We start from the raw sequence: 22,333 nt of genomic DNA on the forward strand, positions 1-22,333 counted from the left end.
CAGTTTATATCAAACACTGTGCACAACAGTGCGTTTAACAGCCAACAACAGTATACTCGTACATACCAATAAACCCATTTGTGATATGAGTCAATATCATAATGTTGCATGAAAAGGTTTGAAAAGGTTCCAGGAACGATTTGGAGGGCGACTGACGTTTTACCATTACAAATCAGTAGAACAATTGTAGGGAGAGGGGAGTTATTAAAATCACTGATATGGATTCCACTCCTTAGCATGGAAGACATTGCTTAGACGCAGAACTGAGATGAAGAAGAACAACTCTGACCAGATTTTTACCTGACATTTAACTGGAATTAACTTAACATATTACCGCACAGCTCATAAAATGAATTTGCTTTCGATCAAGTACCCTCCTGCTCATATTTCTGCTGCTTAGATAAGGTCAACTGTCAGCCAGTAATATTTGCTGAATAATATAGATACACAACAAGCAGAGAACCTTGTGGGATTTTTTTTTCCCAATAAGGTCTACAGACCATGACCTTTATTTTCAATGCTTTAATATGGTTACTCTAGCACAGTAGGGGTTTTCTATGCTTCCCCAGTTATGATATGCAATATATTCTTTCATTCGATTTTCATTGTGTTTTCCTTAGTTAGAGTGGAGGAGGGCAGAATGAAAAGCTTTTTCTTTCTTCCTCCAAGATGATCTCGATGTGACTTTTCGGTGGATTTCTATTTTCCTTCCAGGGTTAGATTTTATTTGTTCTTTTTTTTCTTCCTTTTTTCCTGGACTCCCTGCTCAGGGGGTGGGCCAAAGACAACAGAGATGGGGAAGGAGCTCAATGTGCTGGGTGTCCATTTGAACCCCACTGCTACAGTGCCAATTAGGACAGTCCAAGAGACAAGAGGAGGAGGTGTGTGTGTGTGTTTCTAGTTGGCGTCAGTGTGCATGCTCTATTAAACTTCATAGTCCACTGGTGTGAAGGTCCAAAAAGGAGAAAGTGATATCTTTGTTGAACCTATAGGCACCGTTGTAGACCTATCAAAGTCTCTCTCTCTCTCTCGCTCTCTGTGTGTCTGTGTGTCTGTCTGTCTGTCCAGAGCTGGTCATACTGTCCAGGAACGTGAAACAGTGGAAAAACAGACTGGACAACCAGGTCAGATATGTGGGGAATGACAGCTGGTCAGACGGACCAAAACGTCCTCTTTGATGTGGTATGAACCAGTGGGAGACGCTTCCTGGATAAATATAAATCAGAGCAGAATTCCATGCGTTATCATTTTATGACCCCATAATCCTGGGGAATTTATAGCCTTGTCATCCCCTCAGTCAAACGAGGAGATCTGAAAGAGACGTGGATTATTCTCACAAATCGGCCTCCTGTGAGATACCTATGAATCAATGCAACGGTGAATGCTGTTGCACAGACTTTATTTCAACTGGCAGTGCAATTTGAGTTGACAGGAAACACACCCCTTCCCACTATTCTCATGGACTAATTCTTTATGTATAGAAGACACCTCAGCTCACCACACATGCACGCACACACACATAAAAACATGTCATGCACACACACACCTTGAAAAATTATGTAACTGTATGCACACACACACACAAAAACATACCGTATGCACACACACACACGCACACCCCCGCCGTACACTATTAGAATGTTCTGGCATTTGCATGCTGCCGGCCTGTAATGCAGCAGAGTGGAGCTATCCTCCGGAGGTGAAGAAACCCTGACACGCCGTGATTGCCAGCTGACAAACTTCTGATGGCTCAGAGAAAAATGAAATTACCTTGCCCCCGCCTGGAGAGATTACTACCTAACCACACACACACACACACACACCTGCATGCACACACCACACACACACACACCTACGGTGCACATTCAGCCCTCCCTGCACCTGTCAGATCACAGTTGAGAGAAAATACCTGAAATAAATAAATATATATATATTGAATTGGAATAAAATCAAAAATAGCAGAGTGTTATAATTCCCCTGCGTGGCCTTGGCGGACCGGTGAGAAATGAAGGCGAGGACATTAATTTTCACAGTGTCAGGAGAGCCCTAGGAGAGGCACTGGGGAGTCATCTGACACTACTGATCACCATTGCCCCCCCTTGCCTCACACACACACACACACACACACACACACACACACACACACAGGGGAAGATTATACATAACAAGCCAGCACTGTGAAAATGTCCCTTCACACTCACTGTCTCCATGTTAGCCCTCTGTCATCATGGCCAAGAGGCTTTCTAACCTTCTGAAAAGGGTAAATACAAGAATAATGAGTAAAGTAAATCAATAAATAAAGATATATCTTGTGAAAGCCACACAGGGAAAGGCACGGGTAAATGACCAAGGTCATTTGTTAGCGGTGCGGGTTTGGGCATGGTGGACAGTAAATCTGTATAAAAGAAAAAGATGTCTGTTGACTGCAGATTTAGAAACCGTAATAATGTCTTAATTTACCTATTTCTTGTCATGTTTTTTTGCAACTACTAAATAGGCTACTAACAGACCAGCAGTGGTGGAGAAAGACACCAGGAACATCCTTGATCATAAGCTTAATTTCATTATGTGAAACATCCAATTAAGCACTGAAAATGTATGGAAAAAAGCACCTCTCAGATCAAGTCTGACTTAATTAAGATGGACTGTAAATGATTACAGTAAATACCAAAATAGAATGAAATGTCTCAATTGTCAACTTGTCATGGTACACTCTCCAATGAATGTTAAACAGGTTTGACTCTCTGAAACTGACATGCTAAGGCCTATTTGTCATGAAATCCAGTTTGTGTACTCAGGCAGAGATACTGAAGGCTTTCTGTGAATATTGTTGAATAAATCGCTATCCAAAAAAGGTCAAGCCATGTGCCTACCAGAGCCAGTGATGTAACACAGACAACTTGAAAATGTGTGACGGTATCACTACCTCTCTGCCAGTTCATTGTTGAGTTAAAAAAGTACTTTAAAAGGAAACATGCACAATGCGCTTCACACCATCTCCAGTCAGATGTATAAAATGTTTAGAGAACATTTCTCACGCTGAGCCTACACGCTATTTCCTACATGTTTTCCACTCTCACTCTCTCCCTGACTCAAGCTCATTAATTAAACATTATAAATTCAGACATATCCTTTTGTTACGTGTTTTTTCCCTCTTTTTCTTCCTCCCTCCTTGATTCATTTCCCTTCACCACAGCCGCCTTGCACTTCCCTCTGTACTCTACTTTACGTGTTATGAGATGTGCAGGGGGTAGAGAAACACAGTGGGGGGATATAATACCACTTTGTAGTCGCAGCAAAGCCCCCCCCAACCCTTCCTCCTCCTCCTCCTCCTCCTCCTCCTCCTCCTCCTCCTCCTCCTCCTCCTCCTCCTCCTCCTCCTCGCCTGTTCTTTCTCACAGGCTCGAGGACCGCATCTCCATTTTTCAGCTGAAAATAATAGGCTCTAACAGGAACCTGGGGAGGCAGACCATGGCCTTCACTTAGCGGGCTCTTTTTAATCGCCTGAGAAAAGCCTCGGCCCCTTTCCTGCCGGCGATTCCTCACCTGCGACACAAAGCCGCGGCCGGCTGAAAGGAAAGAGGCTGCGTCTCAGTTCAACGGCCTACAAAGTGACACACGGGCGCTAATAACCACGCGAGCTAACGTCACGGTTGTTCTGAAATGAGGAACACGGCTTGTTTGATTTTTTTCTGGGTTGCTTTAGCTTTTCGTTTTGCATAGCAACGTCAGTGAAAACCATTCTTTGTTTGCTCGCCTTTAAGTGGTGCTATGTCGATTCGGTATTAGTCTTGAATAAGTGTGGTACTCTGATCCCACTATGGTCTCCGGTGTGAGTAGCCTACTGTACGCTAGTGTGTTGTTGCAATAGTGATGACTCCTAAGAAGTGTGCTTGTTTGGTTTATATTAGCCTACCATGCTGATTCATTCTCCCCACGTCTACAAGTTTGCTTTCCCCCTTACTCTTCTCAAACTTGAAAAACAAGATAGTTTTCAAAAGCTTTGAAAGTGCGAAAACACTTTAATGCAGCATTAGCTGTTTGTGCTCGCTTCATTATAAATGTCAGTCCACATTCATGCTCCATTGTGGTAATGATTCAACAATAAATCACATCAATAAAGTATTTTGAACTTGCCTAAGGCGTTGAATACAGCATAATTCCTCTCAACACAAACACAGAGTATTTAGCTTAACCGTACACATTATTTGCCTCTAATCCTCTTCTTTTCAAACGAGAGGGCCATCAGCATCTACAATGTCATCCTGTTGTATGCATTGTGACTGCTGTGGTGTACTAATCTGTCTTTGTTGTGTGGAAAATGATGCCAGCCATAATTCACTCCAAAGGCCCCCTGCCTCCCAGCGATTGACTAATGTCTGTTTCCTTGAATGCTGAATGAAAAGAGACAACATGCTGGAGACGGAGAGCAGCTCCACACACTGTCGCCACCGAGGCCTCTGCTCCCCAACCTGCGGCAGGGGACCACCTCCTGTTTTGAGAACTCGTGTTCCTGACTGTAGGTACCGACGTTGCTGTGAAGTCCTCACGTTTAGAACCAAACGGGGGTGAAACGGTCTTAGATGATCAGAGGCAAGGCTATTTCACATCCATTGCTGAGTGCGTTTGGGATGAAATGGTAACGTACGTCCAGAGGCAATCCTTTGAAGCTCATTTACTCCATAGGCGGTTCTAGTGATTTGGGGGCCCTGGGCAGACACTGGTTGAGGCCCCTAAATAATGTATTTCTTTACCTTCTGAGCAATAACGACAACAACATTTGAACATACCTTCTTCCGTTATGCTTGACTGGAAATGCCGGTTTCCAAGACACTTGCATTGCTGCCCCTTTCTGAAGAGAGTAAATCAACAAGTTGAAAAATTATTTAAATAAGGATATTTGCTGCCATATCAGCACAGTAAGTCATGTTGTTCAACTACAGTGAAGCACCAACTTGTGGTGTTCAAGTGTTTCTAAATGATGATCAATGCATTCATTTACCTGGATTTCTTGTAGATTTTTCTCCCTCTTTAAATGTCCTCGTTCTGGTGGTGCTTATTTCTATCTCTTTCTCTCTCGTTCGTGATGATAGTCCATAGTGCTTTCTTCATGGCCTGTCAATGTCAAATCGTCTTCATGAATAGAGCAGCTGTAAGCTATATTCACATTAGTAGGCCTAGTACTAGCCGCAGCCGCTAAACTACTAGCATAAGAAAATAAAAAAAGTGGTCACCTTTGGGAGGGTGGCAATAAAAGTTTTGTTTTCCTCTTTCTTCCGTCTTTTTGATGCACCGCTAACATATAATCGTTTCATAATTTCATAATATCGTTTCAAAGTCTCCTATCTGTCGCTCTTACGGTAGGCTAACTGATAAAGCTACATAACGTACATTATGCAGGGCTGAGAAACATTATGGGCTGCCAACTCTCACGCGGTGGCCGTGAGACACACGCATTTCAACGCTCTCACGCCACACACCAAATCTCACTCCAAGCTTTTTTGAAAAGTTGGCAACCCTGCACATAATATGAGACAAACCATTTGTGCAAGATAGGGGGATTTGGGTTTGTTGAATGATGTAAGGGAAGGCAGGATATAAGTTGTTTACATGTTTGGGAGAAACATAAATATGAAAAATAACATACTGTAGGCTACTATATTGAATATTTGTGTACATTGTATTTAGAATTTTCACTGGGGCCCCAGTCATTCTGGCGGCTGCATACTTTGCCTACTGTAACCTCTACACAACACACCACACACTCTAAAAGTTGTAGTCACTCTCTTTCTCTTCAAAAGGAATTGTTTACATTCTGTCTCATCGTTCTGTAACGGAGCAGAAAAAAAAAACCTTAACTGATGAACAGCAGATGTTCGTGGAGCATTGATTTGGGATGTCGAGTTCTGTTCATCCAAAAGAGAAACCAATTATCCTCTCCAGTATCTGCACTCCATTATCATAATTGTATTTGCAGATCACCATGATGACTTAGCACAGGTGTCAGAGTGATTAGCTCACCACAGGTTCAGAGAGTGAAGACTCATCATATCGTAGTAGGTAGCTTGGGTAAAAAAAAAAACGCCAGATGCCATTCTGCTATTCGATGACATCATGTCTTGGAAGTGTGAGTTTGTTGATTCATCTGGGGAGGGAGTTGAGCTGGCCGGACATCATTGACTTCCGGAGAAGATGGGACATACGTAAGGAGATGCCCGTGTGTTAGAAGAAGTGATTAGTTATCGGATCGTCTTGTGAAACTGAAGAGCAGATTGTAAAAAGTGAACGGGTATCCGTCAACACCTGTGAGGAATGGGTCTCTCTCGGTCTCTCTAACCACTTCCACAGTCCTCTCTTCCACGGACACACAGACACACACACACACACACACATAGATTGGACCACCCATCAACCATACTTTAACACCAATTCATCCCCCCCAAACACACACACATTCATACATACACAGTTCCCTGAAGAAAAAAGACTTTTTGGGGAATTTCAGAGATCTCCCATCTGTGTTTCCTCAGCCGGCTGCATCTCTAATCCTCTCTCTCTGTCCAGCTCCAACCCACACTAATATCCAGAGAAAGTACAAACAGGGATGTTTTGTTTTCTAGTTTAATAATAGCCTCATGTTCCTGGCTGACACACTTGTAAGGATTTCAATATATTTGATAAGTGATCTACTGGTCCTTGCCAGTGAGTGCCAGGTCCTGACAGATTCCAGTCCAGCCATCCCCCTCCCTCCCTCCCCTCCTCCCATTGGACCAGACTCCATCCAGCTCACAGACCAATCAGTGTGCATAGTCCAGGCCTCACTGTACTGTCCTATTTCATTTCCGCATGGATTTATAGGATGGAAAGTCACACTGACCCCTTAACACCATCCATCTGCTGCTGGCTCTCTGGGTGTTTGTGTGTCAGTCTTGAGTGAGTCTATTACTATGTGTGGGCCCAATATGGTTTGTATATCTGTGTCTCAAAGCACGTTAGGTTGTAAAAAAAAGACTAATTATTGAGTGAAACTGAAACTACGCATGTGTCAAATCTGCAAACTAATCAAGAACTCTTCTTCCCAGCATGCACCTCTGTCCACCCTAATCTGAAAGGGTCCAGGATTTATCTGGGATGGGAATCGAGTGGAGAGAAGAAAAAGGATTTATCCTCTCCAAATGAAGCAGGAGATTTGACACTGACCACATGTGGACGATTACATAAAAGAATGATTATTCTTCTTAGCTTTTGTCCTTCAAATCAGTTTGAACACTTAGCCTTTTCTGTGTGAGACGAATACAAAAAAAAGTGATCCTGTTTAGATTAAATTGAAGGAGATTTAGCTTGTATCCTTTCAAAAGTGTCCTTTTCACAAGGACCAGATTGGTGAGATAGTATTGACCTTCTTTCTCAGACCACTGGGATGCTCATTATTCTCAGAGCCTATCTTATTACCCACTTCTCCTACACTTATTGCCTGCCGCGATTTCCTTCTTCCCCCGTCTTCCTCCACTGTCAATCCCAAAGCCTCTAAACCTGGTACCGCTCCCCACACCCTCCCTCCAGGATCAGAGTTGGTTGGAGCCGGAGAAAGGATAGGTGTGGATTATTAGTCTCAGTTCCTCACAAGCGCCCCTAGGGAGACTTAGTTCTCCAGACATCCTGACAGAAGCATACACTACTCCCAGGCCCTGGCTGGCCTTTACTGCCTTGCCAAGTAGGGGATTATTCCTGTGGAGAGGCGGCACCATGACAGCGGGCTCTGCCCACATGAGATGAGCTTTCTCTGGGGTAATGAGTGAGACGGTCTGGCCTGAGTGTGGAGGGGGATGGAGGGTCTGCCAGCAGCATGCCACCACTGTGACCTCCACTCCCCTCCTCCACAGGTGAAAGGCCACGGTGGGCTAAGTCCCTGCGGGGGGGGGTCGTCTCCACAGGGGGTGGGATGTCTCCGTGGGGGCAGAAGTTACAGGGAAGTTTCCCTGAACCTCCATCAGTACCGTGGCGGGCCAGAGCCTCTCAGTGCCTCGGAGGGACTGCTTCAGGATCTGCACGTGCAGGAACCCAATCAGGATGTCCTCCAATGTCATTTGTTTGCACGTCAAATATTGGGACGGTGTCCAAAGCCATTACAACAAACAGATGCCGCCTGTCTACTGAGACAGACTTAGGTGGATTCCAACTCAATGCAGAGATGGAAACGGATTTATGTTACTGCATTATTCAATAAGCTAAGATCGGATTTTTATACATTCCAGCTCCTTACAGTTGTTAAGCATCAGTATACTCAGAGATCATGGAAGCACGGAAGACTTTGACTCTGTGATGAGAGCTTAATTCTCTCATTTGTCTAAGAGTGTGTTGAGAACTTTGAGAAGACAAAAGACATATCGCGATTGTCGCGGATTGTCGTACAATTCCCTCCAGGCGAAAGGTAAACAGCTAGTCATGCCTCCAAGGTGATGTAGATTACCTGCAGCTAACCTGAAGAGATGCCAACTCCACAGCACTTCTGTACTGACGTTCTTCAGCAGTGTTCCGGGGACGGCGGTATTCTTTTTATTATGACATCACAGTGTGAAGAGATCCCAGAGTAAAGTCTTAGAAAGGTCAAGCGCCTTGGTGGGTCGGAGAAAATACTTTTCTTTTTTTTTTTCATCCATGATTGATGATGATCTGCTTGCAAAGCTGCAAGGCTCAGTGTGTGGAAAAGACACTGAGAGGTCACACGCATAGATGCACACACACACACACACACACTCCACACACACTCCACCCAAACACACTCTCCACACACACCCACACACTCCACACACACTCATGAAACAATGACTTCTGCTGGGAAAAGATTTAAAGATCACAGAGTAGGCTAACAATTTAGGTTGTTGTATAGCAATAATAGTCATTAATAAGGATGGTATATGTAATCTTAAAACCTAGCATGTTGTATGCAGCATGCTTGGCATAAACGATGGTTCAGGATTGAGGAGTCTTAGATTCTGTAATTTCTGAGAGTGGATGCTGTGAGTGTTCTCAAGGCCCCCTACCATCCCACAGGTCATGGTAACCTTCTCTCTAAATTATCAGACATTGTAATGAGTCGTGCTACAACACAACCAAGTGCCTAGCACACCTGTCAGTGAAGTGCTCAAACTGTGCCTGAGAAGATCTAGTTGGGTAATGTAAGTAAGTACACTCATTAGCTTAATTACTAATAATATGATGGCAGATCCGGTATTATCGCAACGTTGTTTTGCTATACTATAGTTCATAAAGACGTCAGATGGTTGATTGATTTCATTTCGATTTTGGTTTGCTGTATGAAACATTGATCGTCGTTGCAATTCCCCCGCTGTCTCTGCTCAGCTTGCGGCAATGCAAAACAACTCAGATCTGGTTATATCGATCCTCAAAACACGTCCCTAGATGTATGTTTTTCAAATTGTCGCAACTGACGAACGAGAGGACCATAACCGTATTGACGTTTCTTGAGCACCCCCCATTTCGCATACTCCCTGACAGATGCCGTATTAAGCGCCAATGTACAAATTTATGCGGCATAAATCGCTAGGCTAACAAGACAGCAATAAACAGCTTGTTGACTGCTGAGTGCTTATTTGCATCGAGCAGACAGGGACTTTAAAGAGGCCCTTCAAAACACCCAACCCCTCCACGTCAAGCCGAACGGGGCGTAGCTGAGGAGGACAAGAGACGCTCGCTCACTAAGTGTATCGTTTTTCTCTGTCCTCCCATGGTTGACCTCAAAGCCCTGTTTGGTTATTAGGATGGATTCAGACTCAATGACTTAAGTCGCCACGTGTGTACTCTACCTGTCTGCTGCCGGATTAAATGGAAACGTTAACAAGTTTAGCTAGGCGTAAATATTCATGAGGGGCTGGGATGAGTGATGTGGTTGTCACTCAGGTTAAATGTTGAGCTTGATCATCGATGAACCTGTCAGATGCAAGATGAGGCTACAGGGGAAGAGGTATGCACAGGATGTGATTGGACGTGACTAATGCCGGCAGTCAGACACGTGTGTGTGATTATATAGGTCTTTTTAAACCTCCACAGATACCCATAGTGTATGTCCCTACCGTGGAATACAAACCAGGTCAGTATTGTTGGACAGTGATGCTGTACAGTAAATACTGCCAGAAATTGTGTGTATTTTGGGGGTTTCGTGTGGCTGGGCAAATGTTGCCTTTATCCTTTATTTGGACTTTGTGTCATGGAGTAGAAAAAAATACTACAAAAAATATTGAGGCTTTAAAAAAATTATAATGTTTGACTACTGTTCAACTAATGCTGGTTGCTTTGTTGATACTGGTTATTTCAGTTATACACTTTACTGTTGAGCTGGATCAAGTTTTGGTTGGTTTTTGGCTCCACATCTCATAGTCACGGATCATCACAGCTTTTTATCCATTTAGACCGTAATGGAAATAATCAAATAGGAGGAAAGGAACAAAAGAGAGAGGGAGGGAGAGGAAAATGTCACACAGCTGTGGATAACATCAGAAGTTAGGTGGAGAAAGGTGGACAGTCAGAAACACTGGTCTGAAAGCATTCCAGTCTGTCATCACAATGTCCAATGATTTACACAGAACAAGCTCACTTCCTTCCTCCACATGTAGGATACGCTAGCACACACTGCGACGAAAGATACCCAAACAGCAAATACACAGGTGCAGCAGTTAGACAAAAGACCCCTGACGAATGTTCCCAAACCCTCTAAGGGTCTCTATACAGGTTGCCTCTAAATTATAGTATCCCCTTGTGAATACACAATGCACTGTTTGGCGCTAATATGAACTCTTAACAGGAAATGCTGCTTGGTGCTTGTTTTGGATGGCTTGATGGACAGGTGTGGCCTAATGTGAATGCTAATGGTATAGTCATTGTGCTACTTCCTGTAAAAAGCCCCCTAAGGGACGAGAGTGGGTGCTCTTATCTGAATGGGCCAGTGGCAGAACCAGGAAGTGACCTCACCACCCAAAGCTGCGCTGATAACCTACTTCCATGCACATGCGAACGTGTGGGCCCACACAAAAGCACCCACAACACAACAAGCACGATCCAGCCACCTATAAACGTGAGGTAATTATTTTATTTGGCACACAGACAGCCGTGCTTTGATTGAATAAAACATGCCCGCTCACTCTAGTGCCCTTTGTGCTCACTCTGGGAAACATGCTAGCTTTAATTGGGTAATGGTTTCAAGTCAGAGGGCACCATTGAGCAAAACAAGTATCCCACATTCTGATCTTCTTGTCACTTTGGTGACAGAATACACATTTTTTGTTTGACGAGAACTCCATTATGGAAGAAAACCTTTCATTCCGTGACATTACGAACGTGTGAATGTAGCACCGCTTCCCATACGGTGCCCTCTGCAAGAAAAGGTAGCTTTTTTTTTTTTTTTGAGGTTACCAATGCGTGTGTTGACTGGCTTAGTCTGAATGCGGCTCTTCAGGGATCTATTATGAAACCTGAGAAGCGACTGTGTCACAATAGGCTGCACTAAATAGAGAGGTGACACTGGCCACAAGCAGAAGTGTTCCCATTCAAAGATAAACCTCTTGCACTCGGTGGGAAATAATCTCCGTCTCCACAGGTGATAAACCCGGGGCTATGATATGACTCTCACTCCCAGTGACAGCTCACATCAGCCTGTCTGATAACACACTGATTGGAAAATAAATAAAAAAAGTCCCATTCACAGGTATCAACAAAATGCAGCAGGATATTTGGTCACGTTGTTAAACAGATCGCGGTTCGTTTCATGAATGGTTGTCATTTTAAGATGCGATCTGCCGGAACAGCTAAGCCATCCAGTATATCTAAGCATGACACAACTTGGTGTGCTTTTAAAGTAAAATTGTATTCCTGTGTGATACTCTCTAATCAAATTTCTTTCAGACAGGACATGTTAAATGTCTGGGCGATCGATATGTAGGGGCTGCGTGGTTCACTAGGAGGGCACGTGGATGTTTTAGATGGCTGCTTTGTGGATAGGTTTTTAACTAAGAGTTACTACCGCAGGGGTGTGCAGAAGCTGTCAAATGAATCTCGGAGGCATGTGTTCCGGTGCCGGTATAAATCTCTCCAAAAAACAAACAGTCGACCTCGCTCAGTCTCCCGCCCATGATTAAGAGGTGCATTGTGACGCAGACGTTCGCGCCTGTCTCCGCACAGGAATCGCAATGCTAACCTTTCACTTCCGTCCCGGGAGTTGAATGAGGTTTCCACGGCAACGGAAATCTGAATAGCGAGTGCCCTTATTGGAAGTGACATATTAATAAACTGTAACCCCCCGAGGGACCATAATCAGACTTCAATTAGTTTCCCTCCTCTCTTTTATTTATTTCTTCCTCCTCCTGCCATGTTTTTAATAATGGGATGTAAGCAAAGTCCTCAGATACTTGACATTAAATGGAGAATTCCCCACTGTTGTATCGATTGGATAGATGAAGAGCTACAGTAGCCTACCACAGAAGTCAACGGGCCACAGTGGCTGTCAGTTACACAGTGGAAGATAGACTTGCTGTCAATACCTTGTGAGGTTCAACCACCATCAAAGGTTTCCCCATCAACTATGTGGTCAGTGTATGGATGGACGCATGTCTGTGGTCTATGAGTGCTGTCAAATGCTCAATGTATTTATAGACACTTTCATTTTATACATAAAAATGGATGGTTTGGAATTAAAAAAATACACGTGTGCTAACTTTCATCAATATGATATGAGTTCACTTTAAAAAGTAACTATTGTCATTTTTGCATTTTTCCAGGGTAGTTTAAATGTTCTAAATGGAACTGTAATTTGCCACTCTTGGTGAGTGCTCTGATTCATCCAATCCAAACAAATGGAAAGCCTTCCTAATTTTTACTCTTTAAATCTTTGAAGTTATCACAGAATAACAGAGGAAAATGTTCAGAATTCTTATTTCTGACCCTCACAAAGACGTCAAGCCATTAAAGTAATTTTCTCGCTAATGTAGCACGCTTAAGAAATTGTTTCGTTCCCTGAATGCCGTTATTTTTTCACAATCTTGAGAGACCAACATGTGGGGGAAAAACAAGAAGCTAAAATAATAGTATATTTAAAGGCCAGAGTAGAAGGACTGTGAATGTGTATTACGCCAAAGGTTGGGACCACCGCTGAACAATAAAGTTTGAAGCACATACACGTCTTGAACAAAAGCGCGTGTCTTTGTTCGCCCGTGACAGCGTACAGTACGTGCATGCACCACACGCACTGGCAGGGTTTGATTGTGTGCAGGGTTCTTTCATCATCAAGCCTCCTACTTCAAGACGGGAAAAGGCTCCAAGGACAGAAATGGATGGGTGTCCCATCGACTGTGTCTTTGTGTCCGAACAATACCTGACAAACAAGGCCGATGGTAGAAAAGTAGGAAGTGGGCATACAACGTGAAGGTAAACAGCAGAGTGTTTCCTTTGCTCTCCAGCCCCTGGCTTCGACCGCATTGTTGTGTACATTACTCACTGGGAACTGAAGCGGTAAGAGTGGAGAACTTTCTATAAGCTTTGGTGTTGTAAAGAGGACAACGGGTTCGGAGGCAGAGACACAGAGGCAGATACACGGAGGCAGAGACACAGAGGCAGGGACACAGAGGCAGAGACACAGAGGCAGGGACACAGAGTCAGTGGCAGATACACGGAGGCAGAGACACAGAGGCAGGGACACAGAGGCAGAGACACAGAGTCAGTGGCAGATACACGGAGGCAGAGACACAGAGGCAGGGACACAGAGTCAGTGGCAGATACACGGAGGCAGAGACACAGAGGCAGGGACACAGAGGCAGAGACACAGAGTCAGTGGCAGATACACGGAGGCAGAGACACAGAGGCAGGGACACAGAGTCAGTGGCAGATACACGGAGGCAGAGACACAGAGGCAGGGACACAGAGGCAGAGACACAGAGTCAGTGGCAGAGACACGGAGGCAGGGATACGGAGGCAGAGACACGGAGGCAGGGACACAGAGGCAGGGACACGGAGGCAGAGACAGAGGCAGAGACACAGTGGAGACACTCTGAAATCTTCGGTTGGATCTCTGATCTCGTGTCTTTGGGTAGCAAGGATAATAGGGGTTTTACCCACATGCATAGGACGAATGACATGTAATGTTGGGAATACCAAGAACCTGACTTGCTGTTATGTGTTATTTGCGGAATAAATGGATCGGTTACTAGTTCAATGGTGGAAAAATGCTTTGCTTTAGTAGTCGTACGCACTTCTTACTTATATTTACATTTAGTCATTTTAGCAGACGCTCTTATCCAGAGCGACTTACAGTAAGTACAGGGACATTCCCCCGAGGCAAGTAGGGTGAAGTGCCTTGCCCAAGGACACAACGTTGTGTGGCACGGCCAGGAGTCGAACCGGCAACCTTCTGATTACTAGCCCGATTCCCTAACCGCTCAGCCATCTGACCCCTCTTACAGTACTTACAGGTAGCTTGAATGTGTTAACCTTGCCTTTCGTCTGAGGAAACGGTTTTGGGGGACAAGTAAAGTAAAAATGTGTCATTTAGTTTCTGTCATCTTAAAGTGTTAGATCTGTAGTCAGCTTTATTTACGACACCCAATTACTGTCTTCCTCCTCCACCTCCTCTGGAGTGTGTCATTTAACATGACAATGTGAAACGTTGCCACACTGGAAAACCCGATGTCTGGGATAGAGATGGCATCGTGGGGGGTGATTGGGAGACACAACCCTCGTGTCTGGGCTTAGGTGGGGGAAATCTTGGTGAGACTCCGGAGGTGGTGCTAAATCTTTATGTACTATAAGTGGTCAATAAGTCCGACCAAGTTTCTGCTGTATTGGCTAACTTCATAAACAGTTCATTTACATTAACTCCTGCTGTAAATTGTCAACTGAATCTTGAATCTGCATCATTCAACCTCTGTTCTGTGTCTAAGTTTGAGACTGGATGACAGTCATGTGTCAATCTTGTAAAAATTGATTCATTTAGCAGACGCTTTTGTCCAAAACAACATACATTACAGGGATTTGAACCTGCAATCTATTGCTCTACAGTCAAATACTCCAATCACTGAATCACTGAGCTATATTGTGCCAGCCCCTTCGCACTTATCATAAGTCCAGTCTAGTAGATGTGTGTTTGAACCCTCAGAAGTGGTTCCCTCCACACAAAGATCCTCACAGCAAGCATCCACGGCTGGAACAACACCTTGAACCAATACAGGGAAGACAAGACAAAAAACAAGCAAGGACCAGCACTTTCATACTGTAACTTTGGAAAAACATTCTTATTTTGATGAGAGACAGGGTGAGGGGCTGTACAAGAAACACTAGAGCGTCACGGCAAATTATTTTTTAATTTCCTGACGTTACGTTGTCGAGGGGAGCCCCTTAAAAGCCAGGCTGAAGGACAATGCGAGCAGTGTCTCTGCCGGTAGACTGTTGACATCTCCTGTGGTCTTCGCCCATGGCCCGCACCACTCCCACCTCTCAGAATAGGGAGGGGAAGCCTCATCTCAGCATGGCCCCGACCTCTGAAATGCGTTAGTCGCGTCTGGGCCCCCCCGTGGTTTAGGTGGGGTCACTGTGCGGTCAAAGAGCAAAATGATCCACCTGCCCCCCCCCCCCCCCCCCCCCCCCTCCATCTTTATTTATCTGACCGTGTCAAAGAACAGTGGGGATGAAGGATCAGGTGTTGAGGTGAAGTCACATTCTTCCTAACTCTCTCTCTCTCTCTCTGTCTCTCTGTCTTTCTCTCTCTCTCACACACCCTCACACTCACAAACACACTCACACACACACACCAAATCAAGGACGATTGGTGATCCAGTCTGTACAAAGAGGATGCTCCGGTCTGTTATGGTCCTCTGAAATGTCCTCTAAAGGCTTACTTTGTCCTGATAAGGGTCCAACTGACCCGGACTAAAACAGCATCTGATGCTCTGCTCAGGCACACGGTTCAAATCCTACAGATGCACCCGTACACACACACACAGCAACCCCACAGGAACACACACTCTCACAAAACACTTCTGAGATGAGAGGCGAGGATGGGAAGGGTTAGTGAGATGAGGAAAGTGTGTGTGTGTGTTTGTGTGTCCAATGATTTGTTCGAGGGGGAAAGGGAACTGTGTTTTGTGTACCTGCTAATTAGTCTTGTCATTCATCCCCTTGTCTCACCTTCACAGAACGTGTGATATGTCATGTATGTGCTACATGTGTGAATAACAAGTTTGCTAAAATGCAAATGTACATATGCTCATATTGTTTTGGCAACTGGTGTCTCACTGTGACACTATCTTTACATGGATGTGTTCATGATATCCATCACAGCATTCATTAAAGCTCTGACAAGGACAATATTCACACGAACGCCAGGGGAATTTGCATGTTGTGTAGTAGTGTTACCGTGCTGTCAAGCAAGTCACTGACCTTATGAGCGGAAACACAACAACCTGTTTAACTCAGACTTCTACGAGGTTACCATGGATACCGGTGAACTTTAAATTAAGCGGCTGCATTGTGTGATTTTCAGTCAAATAAAAATGTCATTGATAATAGCCTATCCCTCTTTATAGTCTTGTTATAAGATAACAAGAAGATTGTGATTATGTAAAAATCTTACATTTGTGCTGACGTTGTGTTTAAGTGTGTACATGTGTGTTTCTGTCTGGGCAGGTACACTTCTTTAGAGTGTGTCTAATTCAGGCCCACTTGCCATGACTCATCAGAGTTGCATTCCTTCTAAAGCCTGGTCTCCCCGTGTCACAGGGGACCCTGCAAGATGCTTTTATATAATTGTATTTGTATAAATATATATATTTTTTTTTTTAAACTTCAGACAGGACGACAAGGTTTGTGACACACTGCCGTTGCCATGACGAGGGTGCCTTTTCCAACCTCTCGTGAGACTCGACTCTCACAACCTGATGGTTACACAACACCTGTGTGTCACCGGCTCTTTTGTGCATTTCTATCTGATCACTATTTGAAACAACTCACGCCAGGTAGCTGAAGCGTTTAGCGTCGGTACCGCCTCCCCTCCTTCCCCCGGAGCTGACGTTAACACGAGAGCCTTCAGGAATTTCAAGGTGTTAGACGGAAGCCAAAAACAACTGTTCTCTCACACCTCACTGTCTCTCTCCATCCTGTCATTATCAAACACTTCCGACGTGCTATCCACCCTGGGCTGGCTTGGTAAAGCTAAGACACATGCCTCCCCAACACACCTTGAAGTGCGTGTCGAATGGGTGAATCTTATTATAGGTGCGAGGAACCCAGCTCTCGTTGTGTGAATGTTGTGTGTGTGTGTGTTGTGATGTGAAACACAGAATTATCTCTGGAACAAAGTCTGAACTTCCAAAGAGTGTTCTATTCTGACCTTTCAGTTGTCTTCTCATATGAGGCGGCCAACATCTCCTGGGACTACACTACCCAGACTGGCAAGGTAATGGGCATGTTTGGACCTGTGACTCAGCTGTACCATTCAAGTGTTTCTGGCAACGCAATGACACGTGGGTAATTGAGTTCGACCTCTTCCAGGGATAAAACTTGGACTAGAAACTCAGAACAAGGTACACTCAGCCTTTAGCCGCGGCTTAAACTTGTATGGACATTGTATAAGCGCCATGTGAGAACACATCAATATCAATCCCAGTGGTATTGAAGTTATTGGCGTTGAAGACTGCGCAGATTCATCTGTGCAAGTATTATGTATCAGGATCATTGATTCAGTATACTCTTTATAGACTGCATTTCTCTCTCCTTGGTTTGATCTCCACCAGGCACATCAATATGGTTCAGCATCAGCGAAGAGAGATGGAAATCAAGAGCTTTTGAGTTTGATCTGGCCAGAGTACGAGGTATATTCTCATTTTGGCTCCATTCAAATGGAAATGTGGCCGGGCCAAATAGCAGTTATGAATAGATCGGTACCTTGCTGAGGACATTGGCAGAAGGGTTTCATGAATATGTCACCGCACAAGCAGAATCTAAACCGCTCAAACATCTTGTTCGTACATCATAGCAAAAAGATCCGCGTTCTCAGCCCTGAGGCGAATGAATCCCGGACGCAGATAAAGCATTCTTCTTAATCTGGGACTGATAAACAGATCGCGTGTCGTAAATCCACTGGTCAATAGATCCGCGATTTCCATCGTTATCAAGACCGGCGCTATCTCCCATCCGTTCATTTCCTGACACATCCCTCTCCACATCGAGAAGCCCAACCGACCCACCAATGGCATCAACCTCAGGTTGAAAACAACAGCGCACCGCTACACTGGGCACAGCTGCAGGGGCTCTCGGCCCGGCCGGCTGCAAGCAGATGTCCGTGGGTGAGAGGCAGGGAAAGTCATTTAGCTGTCAGGGGCTGGACAGGAAGACAAGCCCCCCCACCTCTCTCCCTCCAACCTCCTGGCCCAGGAAGATGCTAGGGCGGTGGGCATGAGCCTTACCACCCACTCTCCACATGATAACTCCAGCCTGTGAAAAGCCAATCTGTTCACCTCGGCCCCGAGGACGATAGGGGAGAGAGAGAGACAAAAGAGAAGAGGAACGCGAGAGGATGGAGGATCTACATGAACAAGCAAGCTGCTTTGGCCTCAAGTCTTTGGAAAACATGCACTCAACAGGGCATTGTGTTCATCATTTCTTTTTCATTTTTTCATCTTTGTGAATCATAATGTCCTCGCGGATCATAAACACCGAAACTACTTTCAAAATGGCGTCACTCAGCGCCTAAACGATAAAGCCAAGTGAATCCTAGCTAGCAGGGCTCCATTTTCTGTATGTATAGAGTAGAGTAGCCTATTGAATGATTGATGAATGCCGCAAAAAGAATCCTTTAAGTTAGAACGCGCACACTTGAAGGAACCTAAATAAGACAGTCCGAAGCGGCGCCTAGTCACGGCGTTCACAGATGAATTGGGGGGAGACGTATGGTGAGTCTCCACTGGAACTCAGACGCAGAGCAAAGTAGGCGCAGGCAGCCGAGCCTGCGACGGCGAGGGGGAAACAGCCGAGCCAAAAGGACAGTCACGTAACGCGTCACTCTGAATACCACCTGGTGGGAGAAATCCTCTTCTAAACATGTCATCTCCTGAACACTTCACCCCAATACCAACGGATTCCCTTGATGGACGCTGAACGCTCACAGAGGAATCGGCACATAGCTGCGAGCAGGGCGCTTGAGATGACATGGTGATGATTTCACGGGTGAACAGCTATATAACTGACTTCATGTGTTATTGGGGACTTCCTGCGATGAGTCATCTTGCACTAATGTAGGGTTACATTTACTCTCGCTATGCAGACACAGGCTAGGGTGAGTATTATTTTCCCATCTCTCTGTATTAAAGTGACACACACACACACACACACACACACACACACATACATACATACATACAATATAAAGCCATATCCACACATCGCCCTGGCTGGCTGTGACCTCATCAACACATTACGAGGATCAAGTGCCAGTGCTGGGTAAATGTCATGGTCTAACTAGGGACAGAGTTTATAAAGATCAGACTTTTTCTATCAACCCACCGCCACACAAATCTGATCTCCAAATGGTCTTCAGCTCATCAGTTGCTCCAATTCCCCGGATGGTTTGTCTGATTCTAGACATTAGATGAATTCAATTTCTTGAATGACTTTTCTCTTTTCATACACAGGCATGTGTTTCAGCAACTTGTGAATTGATTTCAGACCCAGGCTGAAGTTATCATCTGACACAAACTAGGTTGTGCTCTCTTTCTATCTCCCTCCCTATTTTCTTTCTATCACCCCCTCTCTTCTTTCTCCCTCTCTTTCTTTCTCTCTCTCTCTTTTCTGTCTTTCTTTATTTCTGTGTCTATCTACACAAAAACGTTTCCCACAAACTGATACACGCAGTCCCATAACCACACACACACACACACACACACACACACACACACATACTGTACACGCACATCTCCTACCCTCTCCCAGAAACAGTACAGACAGATAGAACAGGAGTAAACGCCCAGTAAAGGCTTCCACCACGCCATAGACTGGAGACATTTAACGGCGCACTCAGCTGAGAAGATTGATATTGGTGCTCGGAGTATTTATGTATTAACCAAACCCCACAGAGAGGCCCACAACTCTTTCTAAAACACAGAGAGACAGGTCTGGGGGGAGGGCGGGGGGGGGAGGGCCCTAGTCCGGAGAATGGACTTCCAGCCTGTGAAATTAGCCTCCCTGCTGACGGTTATAATTTACAGGCCTTGTTCAGTCCAGAATATAAATACTCCCTGTGCTTCAGTACCTCTGGGTCTGGCGTTGCAGTTACAGTGCGCCACGGGGACATACATTACTGCTTTTGTCAGATCGTAAAAAAAACTTGGATCCAGAAAGGTTTAGCAACAATTATTAACCGCGCTCCGGAGAGGAGCAGGAGGAAGAGGAAGAGGAAGAGGAAGAGGAAGAGGAAGAGGAAGAGGAGGAGGAGGAGGAGGAGGAGGAGGAGGAGGAGGAGGAGGAGGAGGAGGAGGAGGAGGAGGAGGAGGAGGAGGAGGAGGAGGAGGAGGAGGAGGAGGAGGAGGAGGAGGAGGAGGAGGAGGAAGAAAAACACCAAGAAAAGAAAGGGAAGAATTTGTTCTTCAATACAAGCCAGTAAGTCTCCATGGGGATATGTTGATGGTATCTGAAAAATGAACCAAGGATGAGTAATAGTGAAGTGAACTGTGTAGAAGACATGTTTATGTACTACTAATCAATGGAGACAAACTGTTGCACTGTATTTTCCTAGATAATTTTCCAAAGGTCTCATAACTCAAAATATGATTTTGTGGCATACACATTCATGAGAAATGGGGACAATAATTTGTCTCATTGTGAAACCAGGGAAATATCAGATGTGGAGCAGGCTGTTCCAAAGCAGGATGGACACAGGAACAAGGAAATGTGATCTCCTTGACGCTGAACACGAGAGGGGGGTTGAGGAGAAAGGGCATCTGTCTATCACCACCCAGCACCTGTCAGCCTGTAGGCAAGAACTGTACAAAATGTACGTGCATGTGTGTGACGTTGAAATCACTGAAAGACACACTTTACTCAGGTGACAAATATATAAGAACACACACACACACATACAAAGCAGAATTTGCTTGATGGTGGGTTTGGCTGTAGAGGTAAGCAGCTTCTCTCCTGCTGAACTGTTATTAAGTGTTTATGGTGTCAGCCTTGACTCTGAAACTGGAAAAAAAAAAACACACACACACCCTTCATAATTTAACACACACTCACACACTCTCACCAGCCTGGGGGTTTCCCTTCCTGCAGCATGACAGCCCACCCTGGGTCCACCCTGAGCCTGTCTCCGGACAAGGCCCACCTGCTTCCACTCAGCCGGAGCCCGCTTTGATGTGAGCATGTGGGGGTCTCCTTCTCCCCCTGCCTCCGGCTGATCTCCCCTCATTTTCCACTGTATACAGAGATTACCCCGGCCGGGCCAGTGAAAACACCGGGATCATCTAAATGTATGTGAACAGGGCCTAATGGCTGGACACGACTGGCGCGGATGAATGGATGGTTCAGGGATGGCTGTAGTTAGGATTCATTTGGGACAGAGTCATCTGTCATGGGGATCACTGGTGTTCGGGGGTTGTCCAAGGCTGCAGCGAGACTGGGAATGAATACTTTGGATGATAAATACGGCGTAGCTGTTCTGAAGGGCCTGGAATGGAATGTGTTTCCATTTTAAGTTTGAGGCTCGTGGAGTGAAAGGATGGTTGTTTTCATGATTTGTAACATCGGTTTGGTACACGTTTTGAAGTCTAAGCAATTACACATCCATTGTTTGTTTGTTTGGATAATTATGTTGGTTTGAGGAAATTGTTCAGAAGCTAGAAGTGCGGCTTTGTCTGAAATTGAAACGTTCAAATCACTTGTAGCAAACAACACCAAAAGTCGAGCAAAGGTACACAATTGATTTGTTTACGAATTTGAAATGGTATTTGGACATTGTGTCCACACCTGTTTGAAAAACCTCACTGTCAGTCTGAACTAAAAAACTCCAAGTGGGAAACAGCGAGATGTACGGCTAATGAGTTTGTAGGCATGCTGCACAATCTGCTTAGAACAAGACAGACAGGTATGGCCAAAAATCCTCATTCGTCGAAAAACAAGCTGTTTGTCCAGATGTTGACGACAGGTGCCAGTGGTTCTGCATCGTCAAGTCTCTCCAGAAGACAAGACAGAAGAAAAGCAAACAAGATGATTAAAAGTGTATTTTCGCTTCTTTGTTCCTGACAAAAACATAGAGAAATTTACGGGAAGTCTCACGGCATGTTCA

General features: G+C 45.0%; 1 long non-coding RNA gene across 3 annotated transcripts; it reads right to left on the minus strand.

Moving 5' to 3' along the window:
* Positions 1-357: 357 nt before the first annotated feature.
* Positions 358-5,385, minus strand: LOC134016161 (uncharacterized). Of its 3 annotated transcripts, none has more exons than XR_009929425.1 (4): positions 5,235-5,385; positions 5,003-5,115; positions 4,791-4,852; positions 358-1,206 (listed from the first exon to the last, which is right to left on the minus strand). It is a non-coding gene; the product is annotated as an uncharacterized LOC134016161 (long non-coding RNA). The 3 variants fall into 3 exon arrangements; XR_009929434.1 differs by having other exon boundaries at positions 1,204-1,311; XR_009929431.1 differs by lacking the exon at positions 358-1,206 and adding an exon at positions 3,423-3,569.
* Between the last annotated feature and the right edge of the window lie 16,948 nt (positions 5,386-22,333).

This window comes from Osmerus eperlanus, chromosome 3 (assembly GCF_963692335.1).
Source record: "Osmerus eperlanus chromosome 3, fOsmEpe2.1, whole genome shotgun sequence".
NCBI classification, from domain to species: domain Eukaryota; kingdom Metazoa; phylum Chordata; class Actinopteri; order Osmeriformes; family Osmeridae; genus Osmerus; species Osmerus eperlanus.